The 23,902-nt window shown below is 41.4% G+C and overlaps 1 protein-coding gene across 1 annotated transcript in view; it reads right to left on the bottom strand.

Annotated features, from left to right (window-relative positions):
- ABTB3 (ankyrin repeat and BTB domain containing 3) overlaps nt 1–23,902 on the bottom strand; it is a 347,983-nt gene that overhangs the window by 119,555 nt on the left and 204,526 nt on the right. The gene's annotated exons all lie outside the window — the stretch shown is intronic.

Genomic DNA, 23,902 nt, shown 5'->3' with positions numbered 1-23,902 from the left:
TGATCTTGAACTTCCCAGCCTCCAGAACTATAAGAAAATACATTTCTGTTCTTTATAAATCCTCCAGTCTCAGGAGTTTTGTTAGAGCAGCACAAATAGACTAACACAGGGGTTACATCCCTGCATCTCTCTGCATCTTCACATACCCAGCCCTGAGCCTGCCTCTCCACTCTCCATTTCCCACAGCTGGAAAATTCATCCAAGAAATTTTTAAAAGCATCAAGGAAGGACATTCTCTTTTAGAGGCAGATCACAGGGAAGACACAAGGGCAGCTGCAGACGGAAAACGTGGGGAACTACTGCTGAAAGTTAGGTAGGGATCAGAGGAAAGAGTTCAAATCTCAGCTCCAGCCTGTGTAAACACAGGTGAGTCACTTAACCTCTCAGGTGAGGAATAATCTTCACCTTTCAGGTGGTTATGAGGGTTAAGTAAAAAATGTGTAAATGCCTGGCACACTTGGCATTGAATAAGCAGTTCTCTTGGGCTCATGGCCTGCCTGCTCTTCCTCCTTTCTGAGTGGTGAGACCAGGATGCTGGGTACATGGGACAGAGAGGGGTAGTCCTGCCAGCATTCTGAACCCTGAGCACCTGATTTGCTGCTTCATGCTGGGGTTGACTTTTTTAGGACTCTACAATGCAAAGCTGCTCACCCCTGGGGTCCCTTAGGGGTGCACTGAGATCTTTAGCTGCTACTGCTTCCTTTTTCTTTCCATTCTCATCTTTTAGAGATTGCACTCCCTTGGAGGAAGAGAAAAAAAGGAAGCTAAGCTGGGTGCCTGCCTCCTGGCATTCATATCACTTTAGCCTAGTAAGGGGAAGCTCCAACCACTGGTCAGAATAAGAGCTCCCAATCAGTGAAAGTTGGGAAGGGACCTAGAAGAAAACTCAAAGATCAAGGCCTGGGGTGGGATCGGGCACTGTGACAATGTTTTTAATTCTCCAATGAGGACAGTGTCCTAGAGTACAGGAAGAGGAGACAGCAGAGGTAGAAGCCCCAATATGCTGAGCACCTACCATGTCTCTCGGCATTTAGACACGTTTTCTGATTTGATTTATATAAGAGCCACACAAGGTGATCATTATTATATCAATTTCAGAGATGGGAAAATTGAGGGAGGAGGCAACCGGCCCAAGTGTCACTCAGCAAGTGGCAGGCTGTGACTCCAACCTGGAGTTGGACACACAATGTGGGCTTGTGTTCTTTGTCACTACGACACAGTGCCTCCAAAAAGGCACAAATCTAGAACCCACTTTTGAGTGTGGCCCTTAAAAAGTCTGACGAAGAGTCTGAGGCTCAAATCCCAAACATCTCCCAAAGTCTGTGCCGTTGCAGTCTCCAGAGTGGGGCCCACTTGGTGGGGTGGGGGCTCAGGAATTTGGTTGGCCTCTGCTGATGGAGCACAGCTTCCAGCCTGGTGTTCTCAGAGTCTGCCCCGTTGGTGTCTGTCTGGAGGACAGCGGGGTGGCAGATGGTCAATCTGCATAAGTGACCAAGGAGGCTGTAAGAAATAAATCACCAAGCAGGAAGAGCCTGGAGGGGTAGAAGAAGCAACTCAACAACAACGGAGGCCTGGAAGGAAGCTGGTGCTGAAATCAACAGAATCCTGGCCTCTCTGATCAGACTTCCTGCCTGGCCCCTGGCAGAGATGAAAGATCTGCTCCCTGAAAGCTGTGAAAAGGTGGAGGAGCCCAGACAGCTGAGCTCTGGGATCACCAGAGGAGGCAAAGGTGGATGACAGCCAACCAACAGCTAGTGCTTCCTGTGTGCAGGATAATTCTCAGCACTTTAGACCTGTTACACCCATTTAAGTGCTACATGACCCAATGGGGCTGGTCCTGCTAGCATATGCATCTCACAAATGAGGAGAGTGAGGCACAGAGAACTAATAAGACTGAAATTACACTGCCACTGAGTCCAAGAACTGGCCTGGAAGCTGCTGCCATCTGGCTCTCCCCCACACCACGCTGCCCTGTGAAGGCAGGGGTCTTCATGCCCTGGGGGCAGCACAGCCTCCGGAGATCCCAAGCTGCTTCTGCATCCCCAGGGTTTTGGCAGAACAGCTCAGCACCCCTTCCACTGGCGTCTGTTGGTAGTGGCATTCTCAGTGGGCATAGAGTGCGGAAGAGCTGCATAGACCATGGAGGCAGGGTTGATGGCAGTAGCTTTGAAAGGCCTGGAGACTTCCCAGTCCTGCCCTTGGCTGGGAGGTCAGGGTCTTCCGAGGCAGCCCCAGCCATAGGCTCATGCAGGCTCACAGGAGGCCAAGGCTGCAGGCTGTGGGCAGCCGTAAGCTGGGCCACAGCCTGGCAGGAAGTGGTGGCTACACATCAGATGCCACCTGGGGACTCTGAAAAACTGCGGGACAAACTTGCAGAGGCTGGAATTCCTGTGAATCTGCATTTAGAGGGCAGAGTCTGAGAAGCTCTGAGGTTGGCCAGATCTGAGGTAGACTTGGCCTCCACTGCCCCCAGAGAGAAGCAGTTTGAAGGGTGTGAGCTGCCCAGTAACTGAGTCATGTTGACACTCACTGTCCTCTGGGAGGAAGGCTGTGCTGCAGACAGCCTGGAGTGAGCAAGGGAGGGTGGAGGGAAAGCCAAGGGGGAAGGCTGCCATGAGGAAGACCTGAGAAGCAATTCTATTTCTTTTTTTTCCTTTTTAGTTGACACATAAGAATTGCACATATTTGAAAGGTCGGGTTACCATCAAAGGGAAGCCCATCAGACTAAGGGCTTTTTTTTCCTTTTTAGTTGACACATAAGAATTGCACATATTTGAAAGGTCGGGTTACCATCAAAGGGAAGCCCATCAGACTAACAGCGGATCTCTCGGCAGAAACCCTACAAGCCAGAAGAGAGTGGGGCCAATATTCAACATTCTTAAAGAAAAGAATTTTCAACCCACAATTTCATATCCTGCCAAACTAAGCTTCATAAATGAAGGAGAAATAAAATACTTTACAGACAAGCAAATGCTGAGAGATTTTGTCACCACCAGGCCTGCCCTAAAAGAGCTCCTGAAGGAAGCGCTAAACATGGAAAGGCACAACCGGTACCAGCCACTGCAAAATCATACCAAAATGTAAAGACCATCGAGACTAGGAAGAGACTACATCAACTAACGAGCAAAATAACCAGCTAACATCATAATGACAGGATCAGATTAACACATAATATTAACTTTAAATGTAAATGGACTAAATGCTCCAATTAAAAGACACAGACTGGCAAATTGGATAAAGACTCAAGACCCGTCAGTGTGCTGTATTCAGGAAACCCATCTCATGTGCAGAGACACACATAGGCTCAAAATAAAAGGATGGAGGAAGATCTACCAAGCAAATGGAAAACAAAAAAAGGCAGGGGTTGCAATCCTAGTCTCTGATAAAACAGACTTTAAACCAACAAAGATCAAAAGAGACAAAGAAGGCCATTACATAATGGTAAAGGGATTAATTCAACAAGAAGAGCTAACTATCCTAAATATATATGCACCCAATACAGGAGCACCCAGATTCATAAGGCAAGTCCTGAGTGACCTACAAAGAGACTTAGACTCCCACACATTAATAATGGGAGACTTTAACACCCCACTGTCAACATTAGACAGATCAACGAGACAGAAAGTCAACAAGGATACCCAGGAATTGAACTCAGCTCTGCACCAAGCGGACCTAATAGACATCTACAGAACTCTCCACCCCAAATCAACAGAATATACATTTTTTTTCAGCACCACATCACACCTATTCCAAAATTGACCACATACTTGGAAGTAAAGCTCTCCTCAATAAATGTAAAAGAACAGAAATTATAACAAACTATCTCTCAGATCACAGTGCAATCAAGCTAGAACTCAGGATTAAGAATCTCACTCAAAACCGCTCAACTACGTGGAAACTGAACAACCTGCTCCTGAATGACTACTGTGTACATAACGAAATGAAAGCAGAAATAAAGATGTTCTTTGAAACCAACGAGAACCAAGACACAACATACCAGAATCTCTGGGATGCATTCAAAGCAGTGTGTAGAGGGAAATTTATAGCACTAAATGCCCACAAGAGAAAGCAGGAAAGATCCAAAATTGACACCCTAACATCACAATTAAAAGAACTAGAAAAGCAAGAGCAAACACATTCAAAAGCTAGCAGAAGGCAAGAAATAACTAAAATCAGAGCAGAACTGAAGGAAACAGAGACACAAAAAACCCTTCAAAAAATAAATGAATCCAGGAGCTGGTTTTTTGAAAGGATCAACAAAATTGATAGACCGCTAGCAAGATTAATAAAGAAAAAAAGAGAGAAGAATCAAATAGATGCAATAAAAAATGAAAAAGGGGATATCACCACCGATCCCACAGAAATACAAACTACCATCAGAGAATATTACAAACACCTCTATGCAAATAAACTAGAAAATCTAGAAGAAATGGATAAATTCCTCAACACATACACCCTCCCAAGACTAAACCAGGAAGAAGTTGAATCTCTGAATAGACCAATAACAGGAGCTGAAATTGTGGCAATAATCAATAGCTTACCAACCAAAAAAAGTCCAGGACCAGATGGGTTCACAGCCGAATTCTACCAGAGGTACAAGGAGGAGCTGGTACCATTCCTTCTGAAACTATTCCAATCAATAGAAAAAGAGGGAATCCTCCCTAACTCATTTTATGAGGCCAGCATCATCCTGATACCAAAGCCTGGCAGAGACACAACAAAAAAAGAGAATTTTAGACCAATATCCTTGATGAACATTGATGCAAAAATCCTCAATAAAATACTGGCAAACAGAATCCAGCAGCACATCAAAAAGCTTATCCACCATGATCAAGTGGGCTTCATCCCTGGGATGCAAGGCTGGTTCAATATACGCAAATCAATAAATGTAATCCAGCATATAAACAGAACCAAAGACAAAAACCACATGATTATCTCAATAGATGCAGAAAAGGCCTTTGACAAAATTCAACAACCCTTCACGCTAAAAACTCTCAATAAATTAGGTATTGATGGGACATATCTCAAAATAATAAGAGCTATTTATGACAAACCCACAGCCAATATCATACTGAATGGGCAAAAACTGGAAGCATTCCCTTTGAAAACTGGCACAAGACAGGGATGCCCTCTCTCACCACTTCTATTCAACATAGTGTTGGAAGTTCTGGCCAGGGCATTTAGGCAAGAGAAGGAAATCAAGGGTATTCAATTAGGAAAAGAGGAAGTCAAATTGTCCCTGTTTGCAGATGACATGATAGTATATCTAGAAAACCCCATTGTCTCAGCCCAAAGTCTCCTTAAGCTGATAAGTAACTTCAGCAAAGTCTCAGGATACAAAATCAATGTACAAAAATCACAAGCATTCTTATACATCAATAACAGACAAACAGAGAGCCAAATCATGAGTGACCTCCCATTCACAATTGCTTCAAAGAGAATAAAATACCTAGGAATCCAACTTACAAGGGATGTGAAGGACCTCTTCAAGGAGAACTACAAACCACTGCTCAAGGAAATAAAAGAGGATACAAACAAATGGAAGAACATTCCATGCTCATGGGTAGGAAGAATCAATATCATGAAAATGGCCATCCTTCCCAAGGTAATTTACAGATTCAATGCCATCCCCATCAAGTTACCCATGACTTTCTTCACAGAATTGGAAAAAACTACTTTAAAGTTCATATGGAACCAAAAAAGAGCCTGCATCGCCAAGTCAATCCTAAGCCAAAAGAACAAAGCTGGAGGAATCACACTACCTGACTTCAAACTATACTACAAGGCTACAGTAACCAAAACAGCATGGTACTGGTACCAAAACAGAGATATAGATCAATGGAACAGAACAGAGCCCTCAGAAATAATGCCGCATATCTACAACTATCTGATCTTTGACAAACCTGACAAAAACAAGAAATGGGGAAAGGATTCCCTATTTAATAAATGGTGCTGGGAAAACTGGCTAGCCATATGTAGAAAGCTGAAACTGGATCCCTTCCTTACACCTTATACAAAAATCAATTCAAGATGGATTAAAGACTTAAATGTTAGACCTAAAACCATAAAAACCCTAGAAGAAAACCTAGGCATTACCATTCAGGACATAGGCATGGGCAAGGACTTCATGTCTAAAACACCAAAAGCAATGGCAACAAAAGCCAAAATTGACAAATGGGATCTAATTAAACTAAAGAGCTTCTGCACAGCAAAGGAAACTACCATCAGAGTGAACAGGCAACCTACAAAATGGGAGAAAATTTTCGCAACCTACTCATCTGACAAAGGGCTAATATCCAGAATCTACAATGAACTCCAACAAATTTACAAGAAAAAAACAAACAACCCCATCAAAAAGTGGGCGAAGGACATGAACAGACACTTCTCAAAAGAAGACATTTATGCAGCCAAAAAACACATGAAAAAATGCTCACCATCACTGGCCATCAGAGAAATGCAAATCAAAACCACAATGAGATACCATCTCACACCAGTTAGAATGGCAATCATTAAAAAGTCAGGAAACAACAGGTGCTGGAGAGGATGTGGAGAAATAGGAACACTTTTACACTGTTGGTGGGACTGTAAACTAGTTCAACCCTTGTGGAAGTCAATGTGGCGATTCCTCAGGGATCTAGAACTAGAAATTCCATTTGACCCAGCCATCCCATTACTGGGTATATACCCAAAGGACTATAAATCATGCTGCTATAAAGACACATGCACACGTATGTTTATTGCGGCATTATTCACAATAGCAAAGACTTGGAACCAACCCAAATGTCCAACAATGATAGACTGGATTAAGAAAATGTGGCACATATACACCATGGAATACTATGCAGCCATAAAAAATGATGAGTTCATGTCCTTTGTAGGGACATGGATGAAATTGGAAATCATCATTCTCAGTAAACTATCGCAAGAACAAAAAACCAAACACCGCATATTCTCACTCATAGGTGGGAATTGAACAATGAGAACACGTGGACACAGGAAGGGGAACATCACACTTCGGGGACTGTTGTGGGGTGGGGGGAGTGGGGAGGGATAGCCTTGGGAGATATACCTAATGCTAGATGACGAGTTGGTGGGTGCAGCACACCAGCATGGCACATGTATACATATGTAACTTACCTGCACGTTGCGCACATGTACCATAGAGCCTAAAGTATAATAATAATAATAATAATAATAATAAAAAGAAAAAAAAAAAGAAAAAAAAAAGATCAGAAAAGAGATACTGTAAGGCCTGCCTGACATCATCAATGGGAAATGAGAATAAGATGAGGGCTGAGGGATGAGTGTATCTTTCATTGAAAGGAGAGAACACAGATGAGCTCATCTGACATTTTCACAGGAAGGGAGAGACAGAAAATATTTCTCCTTTCCTAGCATGTTTTTTAGCTCTTTATGAGTTGAATAGCTGATACACTTTGTGTCTAATAAAGAGATCACAGAAACCTCACTGGGAAAATTAAAAAAAAAAAAAAAGAATTGCACATATTTATGGGGTACCCAGTGATATTTCGATACATGTATATAATGTATGATGATCAAATCAGGGTAATTACCATATCCATCACCTCAAACATTTATCATGTCTTTGTGCTTGGAACATTCAAGAGCCTCTCTTCTAGCTTTCTGAACATATACAATACATTATTGTTAACTATATTCACCTTACAGTGGAATAGAACATTAGAACTTGGTTCTTGATCTAGCTGTAATTTTGTATCCATAACCAACCTCTTCGTATCCTCTAATCCCCCCTACTCTTCCCAGCTTCTAATAACTATGTTAGTCTCTACTTCTATGGGCTCATTTTTTTTTAAGATTCCATATACGAAGAAGATCATGTGGTATTTATCTTTCTGTGCCTGACTTATTTTATTTAATATATTGTTCTCCAGTTTCATCCATGTCGCCATAAATGACAGGATTTCATTTTTAATGGCTGAGTGGTATTCCATTGTATAAATATACACATTTTCTTTATCCATTCCTCTGTTGATGAATTCATCATAGGTTGATCCATATCTTGGTTTTATAAATAGTGTTACAATAAACATGAGGGCATAGACATGTCTTGGATATACTAATTTTCTTTCCTTTGGATAAATGCCCTTTGGATAAATGCCCAGTAGTGGAATTGTTGGATCATATGGCAGTTCTATTTTTAGTTTTCTGAGGATCCTCCACACTGTTCTCCATAATGACTGTACTAATTTACATTCCCACTAATAGTGTGTGAGGATTCCCTTTGCTCTACATCCTTGCCAGTATTTGTTATTTTTTCTTTTTGATAACAACCACTCTAACTGGGGTGAGATATCTCAGTGTGGTTTTGATTTACATTTCCTCAATGATTATTGATGTTAAGCGCTTAAAAATATGCTTGTTGGCTACTTGTATGTCTTCTTTTGAGAAATGTCTATTTAGATCTTTTGCACATTTTAAAATCAGATTTTTTTTTTTTTTTTTTTTTTTTTTTTTTTTTTTTTTTTTGCCGTTGAGTTCCTTGTCTATTCTGGACATTAGTCCTTTGTCAGGTGAATAGCTTGCAACTATTTTCTCCCACTCCATAGGCTGTCTCTTCAATTTGTTAATTGTTTGCTTTGATGCACAGAAGCTTTTTCATTTGATATAGGCTCATTTATCTATTTTTGGTTTTCTTGCCTGTACTTTTGAAGTCTTACCTCTAAAATCTTTGCCTAGACCAATGTCCTGAAGGATTTCCCCTATGTTTTCTTCTAGGAGTTTTACATTTCAGGCCTTGCATTTAAGTCTTTAATCCATTTTGAGTTGATTTTTGTATATGGTAAGAGATAGGGATCTGGTTTCATTCTTCTGGATATGGATATCCAGTTTCCCCAGCACTACTTATTGAAAAGAGTGTCCTTTCCCTGATACATGTTCTTGGTGCCTTTGTTGAAAATCAGTTGGCTGGAAATATGGATTTATTTCTGGGTTCTCTATTCTGTTCCATTGGTCTATGTGTCTGTTTTTATACCAATACCATGCTGTTTTGGTTATTATTGCTTAGTATACTTTGAAGTCAAGTAGTATGATGCCTCCTTTTTTTGCTTAGGATTGTTTTGGCTATTTAGGGTTTTTTGTGTTTCCATATAAACCTTAAGGTGTTTTTTTCTATTTCTTTGAAGAATGTCATTGGTGTTTTGATAAGGATTGCACTGACTGTAGATTTCTTTGGGTAGGATGGTAATTTTCCAATATTAATTATTCCAATCCATAAGCATGGAATGTCTTTCCATTTTCCGTGTTCAATTCTTTCATCAGTGTTTTGTAGTTTTTATTGTAGAGATCTTTCACTTCATTGGTTAAATTTATCCCTAGGTATTTTTTTTGTAGCTATTGTAAATGGGATTGCTTTCTTGATTTGTTTTTCAACTAGTTTGTTATTGGTATATAGAAACACTACTGATTTTTGTATGTTGATTTTGTATGCTGCAACTTTATTGAATTTGTTACTCAGTTCTAATAGTTTTTTGGTGGAGCCTTTAGATTTTTCTAAATATAAGATCATGCCATTTGCAAAGAGGGGCCATTTTACTTCCTGTTTTTTGATGTGGATGCCATTTCTTTCTCTTGCCTAATTGCTTGTTAGGGCTTCCAGTACAATTTGAATAAGAGTGGTGAAAGTGGGTATCTTTGTTCCATTTCTTAGGGCAAAGGCTTTCAGCTTTTCCCCATTAAATATAATGTTAGCTGTGGGTGTGTCATATATGGCCTTCACTGTGTTGAAGCTTTTTCCTTCTATGCCCAATTTGTTGAGAGTTTAGGGATGCTGAATTTGTCACATGCATTTTCTGCCTCTATTGAGATACATGGTTTTTGTTCTTTACCCTGCTGATGTGATGTGTGTGTTTATTGATTTGTATAGGCTGAACCATCCTTGCATTTCTAGTATTAATCCAACTAGATTACGATGTATTATGTTTCTGATGTGCTGCTGAATTTGCTTTGCTAGTATTTTTTTGGGATTTTTGCATTTATGTTCACCGAGGATAGTGATCTATAATTTTCTTTTTTGTTGTGATTTTGTCTGGTTTTAGTATTAGGATAATATTGGCATTGTAGAACGAGTCAGGAAGAATTCCCTTCTCTTCAGGTTTTTTTGGAATAGTTCGAGAAAAAGTGGTGTTAATTCTTCTTTAAAAGTTTGGTAGAATTCAGCAGTAAAGTCGTCCAGTCCTGGGCTTTTCTTTGTTAGGAGAGTGTTTATTACTGAGTCAATCTCATTGCTTGTTATTGTTATGTTCAGGTTTTCTATTTATTCATGGTCCAATCTTGGTATGTGGTAGGTGTCTAGGAATTTATCCATTTCCCCTAGGCTTTCCAATCTGTTGGTGTATAGTTATTCATAATAGTCTCTAATGATCCTTTGTATTTCTGTCGTATCAGTTGTAATGCCTCCTTTTTTGTCCCTGATTTTATTTATTTGGGACTTCTCTGTTTATTTCTTAGTCTAGCTAAAGGTTTGTCAATTTTGTTTATCTTTTCAAAAAACTTTCTATTTCGTTGATCCTTTGTATTGTTTTTTAGTCTCTATTTCACTTATTTCTGCTCTGATCTTTATTATTTCTTTCCTTCCCCTAATTTTGGGTTTGCTTTCGTCTTGTTTTTCTAGTTCCTTAAGGTGCATTGTTAGGCAGTTTATTAAAAATCTTTCTACTTATTTTGATGTAGATGTTTATTGCTATAAACTTTTCTCTTGGCACTGCTTTTGTGTATACTATAGATCTTGGTATGTTATGTTTCCATTTTTATTTGTGTCAAGGAATTTCTTAAATTTTTGTTGTTGTTGTTGTTGTTGTTAAGAGACAGGGTATTGCTATGTTGCCCACGCTGGAATGAAGTTGCTATTCACAGTTGTGACCATAGAACACTATAGCCTCAAAGCCCTTGGCTCTGGTGATCCTCCTGCCTCAGCCTCCTGAGTAGCTGGAGCTACAGATGCATATCACTGTGGCTGGCTCTTTAATTTCCTTTTAAATTTATTCATTGACCCATTAGTCATTTAGAAGCATGTTGTTAAATGTCCATGTATCTCCAAAGTTCCTCATTATTGACTTCTAGTTTTATTACTTTGTGGTCTGAAAAGATACTTGATATGATTTCAGTTTTTAAAAATTTGTCAGGACTTGCTTTGTGATCTAACATATGGTCTAAACTGTAGAATATTCCATGTGTTGTTGAGAAAAATGTGTATTCTATGGCTGTTGGGTAAAATGTTGTATAATGTCTGTTAAATCCATTTGGCTTAAAGTGCAGTTTAACTCTGATGTTTCTTTGTTGATTTTTCTGTCTGGATGATCTGTCCATTACTGAAAGTGGGCTGTTGAAGTCCCCTGCTATTATTGTATTGCAGTAAATCTCTCCCTTTAGCTAATGTTTGTTTTATATATCTGGGTGCTCTGGTGTTGGGCACGTATATATTTAAAACTGTTATATTCTCTTGCTGAAATGATTCCTTTATCATCGTATAATGACCTTCTTTGTCTCTTTTTATGTTTTTTTTGACTTAAAGTCTATTTTTGTCTGAAATAAATATAGCTACTGTTGTATGCTTTTGATTTCTGTTTGTGTAGAACATCTTTTTCCATTCCTTCACTTTCAGTCTATGTGAGTCTCTACAGGTGAAGTGAGTTTCCTGTGGGCAGCACCTAGCTGGGTCTTACTTTTTTCATTCCTTCAGCCAGTCTATACCTGTTAATTGGAGAATTTAAACTATTTACATTCAAGGTTGTTATTGATAGGTGAAAACTTACTCCTGTCATTTTGTTAATTGTTTTCTGATTGTTTTGTATATTGTATATTATATCGTATATATTTCTTCCTCTCTTATTCTTTAGCTTTGCAGTTTGGTGGTTTTCTGTAGTAATAATGTTTGATTATTTTCTGTTTCTCATTTGTGTTTGCTCTATCAGCGAGTTTTATACATTCATGTGCTTTTATCAGGGTAGATATCGTCCTTTTACTTTCAGATGTAGGGCTCCCTTAAGCATTTCTTGTAGGGCAGGCACAGAGGTGGTAAATTCCCTCAGTTTTTGGTTGCCCTGGGAAGACTATTTCTCCTTCATTTCTAAAAGATAGCATTGCTGGATATAGTCTTCTTGGCTGGCAGGATTTTTTTTTTTTTCCTTTTGGAACTTTGAATATATCATCCCATTCTTTCCTGGCCTATAAGGTTTCTGCTGAGAAATCTGTTTCTAGTTTGATGGGAATTCCCTTATATGTAGCTGGATGCTTTTCTCTTGCTGTTTTAAATTTTTTCTGTGTCTTTGACATTTGACAGTTTGACTATAATGTGCCCCAGAGGGGACATTTTTGGATTTAATCTATTTGGAGATCTTTTAGCTACCTTATCTGAATGTCGCCTATATCACTCACAGGACTTTTGAAGTTTTCAGCTATTATTTTATTAAATAGGTTTCCTATGCAGTTGCTTTTTCTAATTTTATGGAGTAGCTTTTGAAAGGAAAGACTTTTTGCTGTAGATGTATCTATAGTGTTAGTTGGGTAGGGTTCTTTGGCTTTGATTCTGGGTGGGCACAGCAGTGTAGCCTTTGTATGATTTCTTCCACTGTAGTCAACGTCAGCAGTGTCTGCACATTCCTCACTAGCTTAGACTGTAGTTGTTTGTGATGGACGTGGTATGGTTTTGCTGGGGACAAGGATGCTGGATGGGCCAGTCCTTGGGCTCCTGGATGGTGCACAAAGGTGCATGGTGGTCCCACCACTGAAGTGGCAGGTTCACTGGACAGCAGTGGCAGTGGGCCCTGATTGGGTCTGTCCTGGGGCCCTTGCATGGCACACATAGGTGCTGGTGATGGAAGACCCTGGGTGAGCTGATCCTCAGGCTCTTGGGTGCTGTGTTTGGGTACTGATGCTGGTGGTCTTGTCTTTAGGTCCCTGAGTGATATGTGGGACCACTGAAGGGGGCAAGTTTGCTATTGGTGGTGGCCCTGGGGCAGGAAGCTCTCAGGTACTGGGGAGTGTGTGCTTTGGCTTCCTATGTCCTGGAGGCAGACTCCCTTATGTGCAAGACTGCCTGTTCCCCATGGTGTAGGGCACTGACTGGGCTTAGGTGCTGAGGATGTGGCTGCATTGCTGGGTCCAGCTGGTGTTGCAATGCTGCAGACTTCTGAGTGGATGTGGGAGATGTTAGCTGAGTCCCAAGGGTGTGGAGATGCAGGGGCTACTGGGTCCCAGGGCAGGATGTAGTCTAGTAATGACTACTCTCAAACTGGTGCTATGCCGCAGCAGCTTGGTTTTGCAGGAGTGGGGAGCAGGGAGGGACTATCCAAGAGTGAATCCCCTCTCTGGAATAACGCAGTTTCCTGGACTCTAGGCGTCTCCCTATGCTAGGCTTGGGTTCTGTGAGGGCTGGGGGGTTTTCTGTAACTAGCATTGCAGGTGTTCCATTTCTAAATAGCAGGCCACTCTCTGACCACTGGATTGAGAGGAACGGAGACATTGCTGGATGATTGGCCAAAGAATCAAAGAACCAGAGGCTCCTAGAGTTGGGACTGGCCTTCGAGCTAATCCAGTCTGTCCTCTCCAGAGTCCTTCTGTAGCATCCAGCAGTGAGAAACTATAATTACCACTATTACTAATAACAATAGTAAAAGCTATATCAGGCAATGTGAAAGTACTTAATATACATTGTTTTTAATCCTAACAGTGCTCTATAAGGTATGTATTAATATCATTTCAATTTAACAGCAGTAGTCCTCCACTGAGTTGCTTTTGCCTCCCAGGGAACATTTGGCAGTTTCTGGACACATTTTGATTGTCACATCCAGGGGGCTGCTAGTGGCATCTAGAGATAAGAGATACTGCTAAACATGCTACAATGCACAGGACAGTTCTCACAACAAATAATTTAGTCCAAAATGACAACAGTGCCAAAGTTAAGGAACAATGTTTTGCAGGTAAGAAAACAGGCCCAAGGTTATAGGGTTAATAAGAGGCAGACAAGATTCCAATGCAGGTCTGTCTGACTCTAAGGTCTGTGCTCTTCATTCCAAATGATTGGAGTCCCTCTTTCAAAGGCAGCCCAATAAAGACTTGGCCAGCTCTCAGTCCATCTTGAAGCAATTTAGCATTATGTAGCAAAGGTACTAACAACTACTCCACTCATAACTCCTGACTCAGTAATTCCATTTCTGGGAATCTGTCCCAATGTTTGAATTCAAAATGCAGCAAAATCTTCATGCACAAGGATTTGCACCCAAACCTTACTTATGGGATCCAAAATTTGACAAACAAGTGTTTAAAAATAAAAAACATGATTAAATAAACTCTAGTACATCCACATGATAAAATAATAAACTTATGCAGCCATTAGAAATGATTACATAGAACTGCAATACCAAAAAAGAATCCTCATATTAAAATGTTAAGTAGAAAAGAGCAAAATTCAAAATTGCATACAGTATAATCAGGATTATGTTATTAAAAACTATGTACTAAGTAAATACCAGGGAGAAAAAAACCCCAAAGTGTTGACCAAAGACTTTTCTCCCTAGTGGGATTATCACTGACATTCTGTCCAATTTTTCTGTAGTTTCTGAACTTTGAATTATGGCATGTGCTACTTGTATTACCAGAATAATAAGCTTACTGAGGTGGCATTTACTTTCTTGCACCTTCCATTTAGGTTGAGGGTGGAAGACACTTATCTTTCCCTCTGTCTCTCTCAAAAACTTCCATTAAAAAGCTCAAAACAAGAAGATTAAAAAGGAAGTGGAGAAGAGAAGAGAATCATTTTGAGCCCCTACTCCACTCATTCATTTCCCCAAGGCACTGGGAAGCCTGACGGTCAGGTACCTTTTGCCTTGGTTGAGTTAACTATCTCACCATCTCCTCAGAGCACTTTTCAGCTTGCCCTGCATTTCCAGGTTCCCTTCTTCTGTTCTTGTTTTCCCACCTTGGATTGCCCCTTTTCTTCATCCTCCTAACAATTGAAGACCTTCAAGGCTATGACCAAATGCTACTTCTTCCATGAAGCCCTCCAGGATGTCCCTGGTCAGAATCAAGTCCCTCTTTTCTCTGTGTACCCGCAAAGCCTGCTTATAAAGTCTAACACATTACGTGTTTAATTCTGTTGCATTTCACAGTTAATTATCCACACATCTGCTTTCCCTACTGAGTCTCAAAAGCAGAGACCATGCCTCATCCATTGTTCTGTTCCAGAAAGGGGAGGCAATGTGGCATGTGGTTAGGAACATGCTCTTAAGACTCAGACTGAGAGCCTCCAACCTGCTACTAACCAGATGAGTGACCTTAGGTGAGTTACTTAATGTCTCTGTAAGTGAGAATGATTATGACCTAATGAATTTGTTGCGTGGATTAAACAAATAATATATTTAAAGTACTTAACCTTCGTTTCATCTGCAAAATTAGGACAATAATAGTACCTACCTCATAGTATTAAATGAAGAAATGCATATAAAGCATTTAAAGCACTTGGAACAGAGTCTGGTATATCGTAAGCACTTAATAAGTATTCAGTACTATTATTCTTTGTATTACTACCATCATCATCTTGATCTTCATCACCATCCCCGTCACCATCATCATTACCATCATGTACATCATCATGATTATCATCTCTGTCATCATCACCATCACTGTCACATCAACACCATCACCATCATCACCACCATCATCATCTCCATTATTATCGCCATCACCATCATCTCCATCATCATCATCACCATCACCATCATCATCACCATCATCATCAACATGACCACCGTCATCATCTCCATCATCATCACCATCACCATCATCATCTCCATCATCATCATCACCATCACCATCATCATCACCACCATCATCTCAGACATCACCACCATCATCACCAAAATCATCTCTGTCACCATCACCATCACTACCATCATCATCTCCATCATCATCACCATCACCATTATCATCACCATGACCACCGTCATCATCTCCATCATCATCTCCATCACCCTCACCATCACTGCCACCATCATCACCATCAGCAGCAGCAGTAGCAACAGCAGCAGCCTAGTCCCAAGGTCAGAGGTCTCAAAGATGTCTCTGAGGAGGGCTGGCCACGGGAGATGGAGTTGGCACAGGGATTCCCGAAGTCACTAGCTTCCTTTCAAACCCTGCTCTATAATATGTGCTATCTGCTGCTTCCCTTGTCAGTGTCATGATCCCAAAACAACAAATCCAATAGTCATTAACTGAACTGAATTTGGATAGATGGAGTTTGATTTTAGAAGCCTACCTGAGAATCAATCCACTAATAACTATGTTTCCCAAATATCAGCCATTTGGGAATCACCATCATTATGTCTCTCATATCTGTGTGCTGCTGATACAATTTATTTACTTAATATTTTTCTTTAAATTGGCTAATTATTTCACACATATAAATTCATATTTAAGAGAAAATTTCATATCAGTGCCATAAATGGAAAACTAATATTGTCCTAGTACTCCTAAAAATATATTGCAATTTAAATTAGAAGGTGTTTTGTGCATCACCTACTATCATTTCCAGTGCCACCCTTGGGGAAATGCTACTCTAACCTACCTGACTCAGGATCATCTGTGGAGCCCCCAGGAAACCATTGTTCCTGCATGCCAAGTGTGACCACCCTAGAATAAAAAGTCACAAATTCCAATGGTGGGCTCCTTCTGCCCAAATCCATGCTGATACAGCACCTTCACTGCCTTCCTACTCTTCCTTCCATCCATGGCCAGCTACCACTTACTCTAGTATATTTCCCAAACCTCCCACAACCCTGGGAGAGGAGGTATTGACACCCTTTTCTCACAGACTATAAAACTGGAAATCAGAGTAATCAAGTCACTTGTCCTAAGTTACACAGCACATATGAGGAAACCAAGTCACTCCGCAGTATTATAAACTGCTGTTTAACTCGTCTGATTGAACCCCCTCTCCTTGAGAAAAAAGCAAAAGAAACAAGAAAAGAAAAAAGACCACATATAATCCAGGTCATTAGGTACAGGGTAATGAGAGATTTTTATGGAGAAGGAGAGACGAAGGAACAGAGATGCAACAAGAGAAGGCTGACCTGTGGATTCAGCTGGAAGCTTGCCATTCATTAATTCATCCAGCAAATATTATTGTGTCCTACTGTGTGCTGAACATTGTTTTAGGCACTGGGGATGCAGTGATGTTAAAAAAAAAAAAAAAAAAAAAAAAAAAAAAAAAAAAGGTCCTGGCCAGGCACTGTGGCTCACGCCTCTAATCCCAGCACTTTGGGAGGCCGAGGCGGGCAGAATGCTCGAGCTCAAGAGTTCGAGATCAGCCTGGCCAACATGGTGAAACCCCGTCTCTACTAAAAATACAAAAATTAGCTGGGCATGGTGGTGTATGCCTGTAGTCCCAGCTACTTGGGAGGCTGAGGCACAAAAATTGCTTGAACCCAGGAGGCGGAGGTTACAGTGAGCTGAGACTGCGCCACTGCACTCCAGCCTGGGAGACAACAGTGAGACTCCATCTCAAAAAAAGAGTTTCAACTCTTATGGGATTTACAGTCTTGGTGGGGGAGACAGAAAATAAACATATATATAGCTTGTCAGTTGGTAACAAGTGCAAGAAGAAAATTAAGGCAGAAGAGGGACTAGGGAGTGATGTGGGGAGGGGTAGGTGGGTGGGGCAGTCATGGAGGGCATCTCTGAGGAGGTGACATTTTAGAAGAAGCTTGAATGAAGCAAGGGAGCTTTGAGAATATTAGGGGAAGAGCTTTTCAGGCACAAGGAGCAGCAGGTGCAAAAGCCTTGTGGTAGGGGCATGAGTGGAATATTCAAGAAATATCAGTAGGCCAGTGGCCACTTCACCACATGAGAAGATTACAGGTATACCCTAGGGGCTGGAGGCAGGGGAGTCTCAGAAAAGAGCCCACTTACATTTCAAACAAGGGGAAAGACAACTTTGTCCAAGCAAAAAGCGCTATTTTTGTGGGTGTGCGTTTTCTTTTGGTGACACTGAGGAGAGACAACCCAGAAAACCTTTTTATACAGTTGTAAATTAATGGCCCTGTTTTGATTGCCTAATTGCCTGGGGACAGCAAGTTCACAGTCTAGTGTGAAAAGATAACAGGAAGAGACATTTTATGAAGAAGTCCTCATTTTTTTTTTCTTTAAACAACAGAAAGCAAATACTATAATTAACGACTGTCACCTGGGGGTTTAACTGGGAGCTTGGGGGCAAGGCTGAGGTGACAGGCAGAAGAGCCAAGACAAGGTCTCAGAGGACACAAATATGGACTTGGATGGGACCAAAAGCAAATTGGTCCTAAAGGGAGAGAAGCCAGGGCCTCTGCTTCCCCACAGCCCAGTGGGGATTGGGTGGATGTACTTCCCCCAGCCCTACTTACTGGTTCAGGGAAGAAGACCTGGACCGCCCACCGAACTCTAAGTCAACTGTGATGTCCATCGCCCGGCAAATTTCCTAGGGCTCAGGATCAAAGAATTGCCAGCTGATGTCAGTTTGGCAATTTTCGTTTCCTCTTGATTTAGCTTACCAGTCAAATATTTTAGAACCTGCGTAAGTTCAGCTCTACATCCCTGAGTTCAAAATTTAGCTCAATAGAAAATTTATTATCTGACTGGGTTTCATTAAGAGTCCCACTTACTTGCCGCATTTTCTTCAGTTTTTGTTTCTCAGACAAGTTCACTTTAGGTCATTCATTTATTCATTTGACATTCAAGGGAAATTTCCTGAGTTGTGGGTGATGTGTTAGGTGCTCATAATACAAAGCTGATTTGCACACAGCACAGCAGAGGGAAAAAGAAAAAAATGATTTTAATTATGACTGTCACTTACTAGCTGAGTGGCCTTGGGCAAGACATTTATCCTAAGTCTCAGTTTGCTTATCTGTGAAATGGGAATAATAATACCTTAAAGGTATTCAAAGCAGCTGGTACACAATAGGTGCTCCAGAAATAGTGGACATGTTTTTACCTCAAGCCATAACAGGCTGGACAAAGATAAGTGCTTTGGACATTCCAGGTGATCAAGACAGTTCTAGATTTTAATATGAGGCCCCGAGGAAACAGGCAAGGGTTACCAGGAGGAGTCCCAGTCTGCAGAGGTGGTCCTCTGTCTAGACACAGCCCAGCATTGATTCACAACAGGGATGGGTTCTGAGAAATATGTTCTTAGACGATTTCATTGTTGGATGAACATCATAGACTGCATTACACAAACCTAGGGGTACAGCCTACTGCACACCTAGGCTGTAGGCTATGCCTATTGCTCTCAGCCTACAAACCTGTACAGTATGTGTCTGTCCTGATACTGTGGGCAATCGTAACACAGCGGGAAGTACTTGTGTATCTAAACATACCTAAACATAAAAAAGGTACAGTAAAAAAATGCAGTAATATTTTTTCTCTTTCTTTCTCTTCTTTCCTTCTTTCCTTCTTTCTTTTTTTTTTCTTTTTTTTTTTTTTTTTTTTTGACAGGATCTTGCTCTGTCGCCTAGGTTGGAGTGCAGAGGTGTGATCATGACTCACTGCAGTCTTGACCTCCAGTGCTCAGGCGATCCTCCCACTTCAGCCTTCCGAGCAGCTGGGACTACAGGTGCATGCCACCACATCTGGCTAATTTTGTTTTATTTTTTTATAGAGACAAAGTCTCACTATGTTGCCCAAAATGGTCTCAAACTCCTGGGCTCAAGCAATCCGCTTGCATCAGCCTCCCAAAGCACTGGGATTACAGGTGTGAGTCACTGCACCTGGCCAGTATTATGATCTTATGGGACCACCATCATATATGTAGTCTGTCATTGACTGGAATGTCATCACGCAGCGCTTGCTGTATTTGGGGAGGTATTGGTAACCTTTGTGCATGTTCACACCTCCAGTTTAGTTTACAGGAGAGCATCCACAGTGCACCCTACAGAGCAAATTGCAAATCTTCAGAGCAATTTGCAGGGAATGCAGACCCAACTGACATCCTGATGGTACAGAGGTGGGGAATCTCAAGTCTGAGTGGAAATATCTTCTGGACTTTCCTGGAGGGAGTGTAGTTTAGTGGTTAAGCATAAAAGCTTTGCCTTGAGAAGCCTGGATTCAATTTTGAGCCATTCAATTCACAGGTGTGGCTGATCTTGGATAAGTTGTTTAACCTCCTCTTGCTTCCATTCCCATATCATCGAATGAGGACAATAATAACATATTGGAAGTAACTCCTGTAAACACTTATCATAGTTCCCTGGTTCGTTAAACATCAGCTGCTGCCGTTATTATTGTTATTAGCTACTAAAATAGGGCTCCACTCTTGACCCTGGCCAGACGTGTCCCTGTTTCAACAAGAGCAGGAATGACTGAGAACAAACTCTCCATCTCACCTTTGCTGGAAAAACAGTGGTTTCCACATTGGCAGAGCAACCTTTGAATATGAAGAACAGCTCTCTATGTACACAGAGAGCAAGGCTGTATTGATTCAGACCACAGAGCAAGCCAGTCTAAATTACAGTCAGTTCAGAAAAAAGGCAATTTTATTCTTTTCAGCAGCTGACGTGACTTATCAAAGTGCTTCCTTGTGCACACATTCTATGGGGCTGACTTAATGAATGTGCAATTAGCAACACCCATTTGTGTACTAACAACTCACATGCAAAAGTCAACATTCAATGAGGACAGCATTTAATTTACAGAGCAAATTGTCCTTAAAAACAATTTATGTGGCAAGCAGCTCCTGCAGGCTGCCTCTTAGGTGAAGAGCAGATTTGTTTAGCAAATCCTTTCTTCGAAGAGAGCGCCAGAATGACGCAGGGCCCCAGTCCAGGTGCTGGAGGCTGGGGGAGGACTTTGAGACATCCCAGGACAAAGCTTTGAGACCTTAGGGACAGTGTGTGTGGGCCACATGGTGTGAGGGCCTCTTCTGGGGTTGTCCCACAAAGCTATGTCCCAACTCAGTAGCCAGATCCTACATTTCTAGGGTCATGAGCATGTTCTGGAAAACATTGAAGTCCCATATGTGTGGCAGTTCTTCTTACAGCAATGTCTCTCCAAGAGTGCTGCTTGGACCTTCTGCTTCTGAATGCCCCGAGTACGTATTAAAATGCAGATATTTCCTTACCCCATTCCACTTGTCACAGACATCTCAAAATAGCATTCACACATATTACACCCAAATCATGGGGTCATCTGACCTGCTGCTAGATCTTGTTGTATCATGTGCTAATTAAAAAAGAAAAAAAACCTGGAGAACTACTATGCCACAATTGAGATTAAAATATTATGATAATTGAATTTTAATGTAATCAGTTTCCTTTGTAATCATCTACACATTATGCATTTAAAAATATTATTCTGAGTCAGGGTCCACAGGTTTCACCAGATTGCCAAAGGTGTTGTAGCTCCCAAAAGTTTCAGAAGAATCCCAGGACTGACCAGTATCTAGGAGGCCCTGGGACAGGAGGCATTTTGTGACTTCAGAGGTTTGAAGGGAACGGAAGCGCAACTTCCAAATTCAGATGCCAGGAAAGTAGCTCTCTAGTGGCCATAAGCGCCCCCTATGGCTTGGATCAGCTACTGACTCCCTTTCCAGAGGTGTAGGCCGTAAGCTTAATGGAGGGTGCCTATATGGGTGTACAGGGAATTCCTCTGGGAAGAAGTGGAAGTTGCATTTTGGGTCTTAAATTCTTTCATAGTTCAGGATTTGCTGGAATTTCAATACCAACTCCCACTTTAACACAATCTAGCATTTCTGTGATCAATGCTTCAATTCCATCAGTAACTAATATTCAGCTAAATTGTTTGATAATCAATTGGATCATAAGTAAATATAGGATTACTTTCCTCTGGTTGGTCAGACTCACAGAGCACAGCCCTGAATTAGAGGGTATATAAGCATGGTAAATTATTGCTTAAACTTGGGACACCCCAACCTTGATTATCCCTTCCTTCTTTGCATCTTTCTGCCTCTTTTCCCTCCCTCCTTCCCTTCCCTTCCCTTCTCTTCCCTTCCCTTCCCCTCCCTCCCTTCCTTCTTTCCTTCCTTCCTTCCTTCCCTTCTTCCTTCCCTCCTTCCCTCCTTTTCCCATTTCCCAACCCCTCTGTCTTTCTCTTCCTTCCTTTATGTTTCCTGAGGGCCTACTACATGCCAAGCAGTATTCCTGGTGCTGGGGTTACATCAGTGAGCAAATAAAATGTTTCTACTATATTCTATATAGTAGGGAGAGAGAGAGAGAGAGAGAGAGAGAGAGAATTAAAAAAATAAAATATAGAGTGTGGGTGGGAGGGGAGGGGAGTAGTTGCTGATGGCTACTGGATTTCTTGTTGCCGTAATAAAAACGTTCTAAAATTGATTATGGTCATGGTTGCATACCCTGGTAAATATACTAAAAACTGCTGAATTGTATGCTCTACAAAGGTAAATTGTATATGAACCATATCTCAATAAACCTATTATTAAAAAACAAAAATATAGAGTATATCTTAGGATGATAACTTCTGGGGACAAAAGTAAAGCAATGAAGGGGAGAAAAGCTGCCATAGTCTGAATGTCTGTCATCCCAAATCCATAGGTTGAAGCCCTGCCCCCCCAATGTGATAGTATTTGGAGACAGAGCCTTTGGCAAATTATTAGGGTTAGATGAGTCCATGAGGGTGGATCGTCTTGATGGGGTTAGAGGACTTGTAAGAAGAGGAATACCTTCCCCCCCACCCACCACCCTGCGAGAACACAGGGAGAAGGTACCCATCTGCAAGCCAGGAAGAGAGACCTCACCAGGAACTAAATTATCTGCCACCTTGATCTTGGACTTCCCAGCCCCCAGAACCATGAGGAATAAATGTCTGTGTTTTAAGCCACGCTGTCTATGGTATTTCATTATAGTGGCCCAAGTTGACTAAGACAAGGGTCCTCAGAGTATTATGATTTTAAATACAATGGTCATGGAAAGCTTCATTGAGAAGGTAACATTTGGGTGAAATGGGAATGTAGTGAGGGAGTGAGCCATGGGGATACCTGGAGGAAGAACAGTTCAGGCAGAGGGAAGAGTAAGTGCAAAGGTCCTGTGGTAAGCCTCTTGTGCTCAAGGAACAAGCAGGGGATGGGGGGGGGGGTGGAGGAGGATGTCTGGGGAGGGTAGGGGGTGGGGGGACCTGGAAGTAATTCTGGGACTTTGGCTTTTCCTGTGGGTCAGATGGGGAACCACTGAACCAGAGCCAGTGGAGGACTCTGAACAGAGGAGAGATGTGATCTGATATATGCTTTAAGTGGATCTCATTGTGGAAATCAACAGTGGCCAGCCATTTATAGAGTATTTACCATGTGCCAGGCACCTTGGCAAACCCTCTTGTGAAAGCTGTCAGAATTAAAATGGAATCATTTGTGTTAAAATCCCTGATGAAGAGAGTCAGGGAAGGCCATGAAGGGAAGATTTCCATGCACAAATGCCTGATAACAAGAACTATCACAGAAAACCTCTACAAAAATCACAGCCTTGCACGAAGGCCATGGTAACCTTATACACACACACACACACACACACACACACACAACTTATATGAAGACATGTGACCAGCAACTGCCAGTCCAACCTCGGACTGGTGCCACCGTTGTTATTTATTGATCCTTGTAGCCAACGATGATTATCACAAAAAAAATTTTGTAATCCTCCTCCTCACTTTTCCATTAAAGACCATTGTCCTCCTTTAGCCCCCTGAATACACACGTAATATTTCTCTGAGAATATACTCTGGCATGCACATTCTCATTGCAAAGCCTATTCCCAGATAAACATGATTTTGTTTTAGAGAATCTCCTTCTCTGTTTGTTATTTAGGCTGGCACCTTTATGGATGTGAGCTCATTGAATCACCACAACTACACTCTGGGTAGGCATTGGTAT

Source organism: Pongo abelii, chromosome 10, assembly GCF_028885655.2.
Source record: "Pongo abelii isolate AG06213 chromosome 10, NHGRI_mPonAbe1-v2.0_pri, whole genome shotgun sequence".
In the NCBI taxonomy this organism is placed as follows: domain Eukaryota; kingdom Metazoa; phylum Chordata; class Mammalia; order Primates; family Hominidae; genus Pongo; species Pongo abelii.
This window is presented reverse-complemented; position numbering and strand designations above follow the sequence as displayed.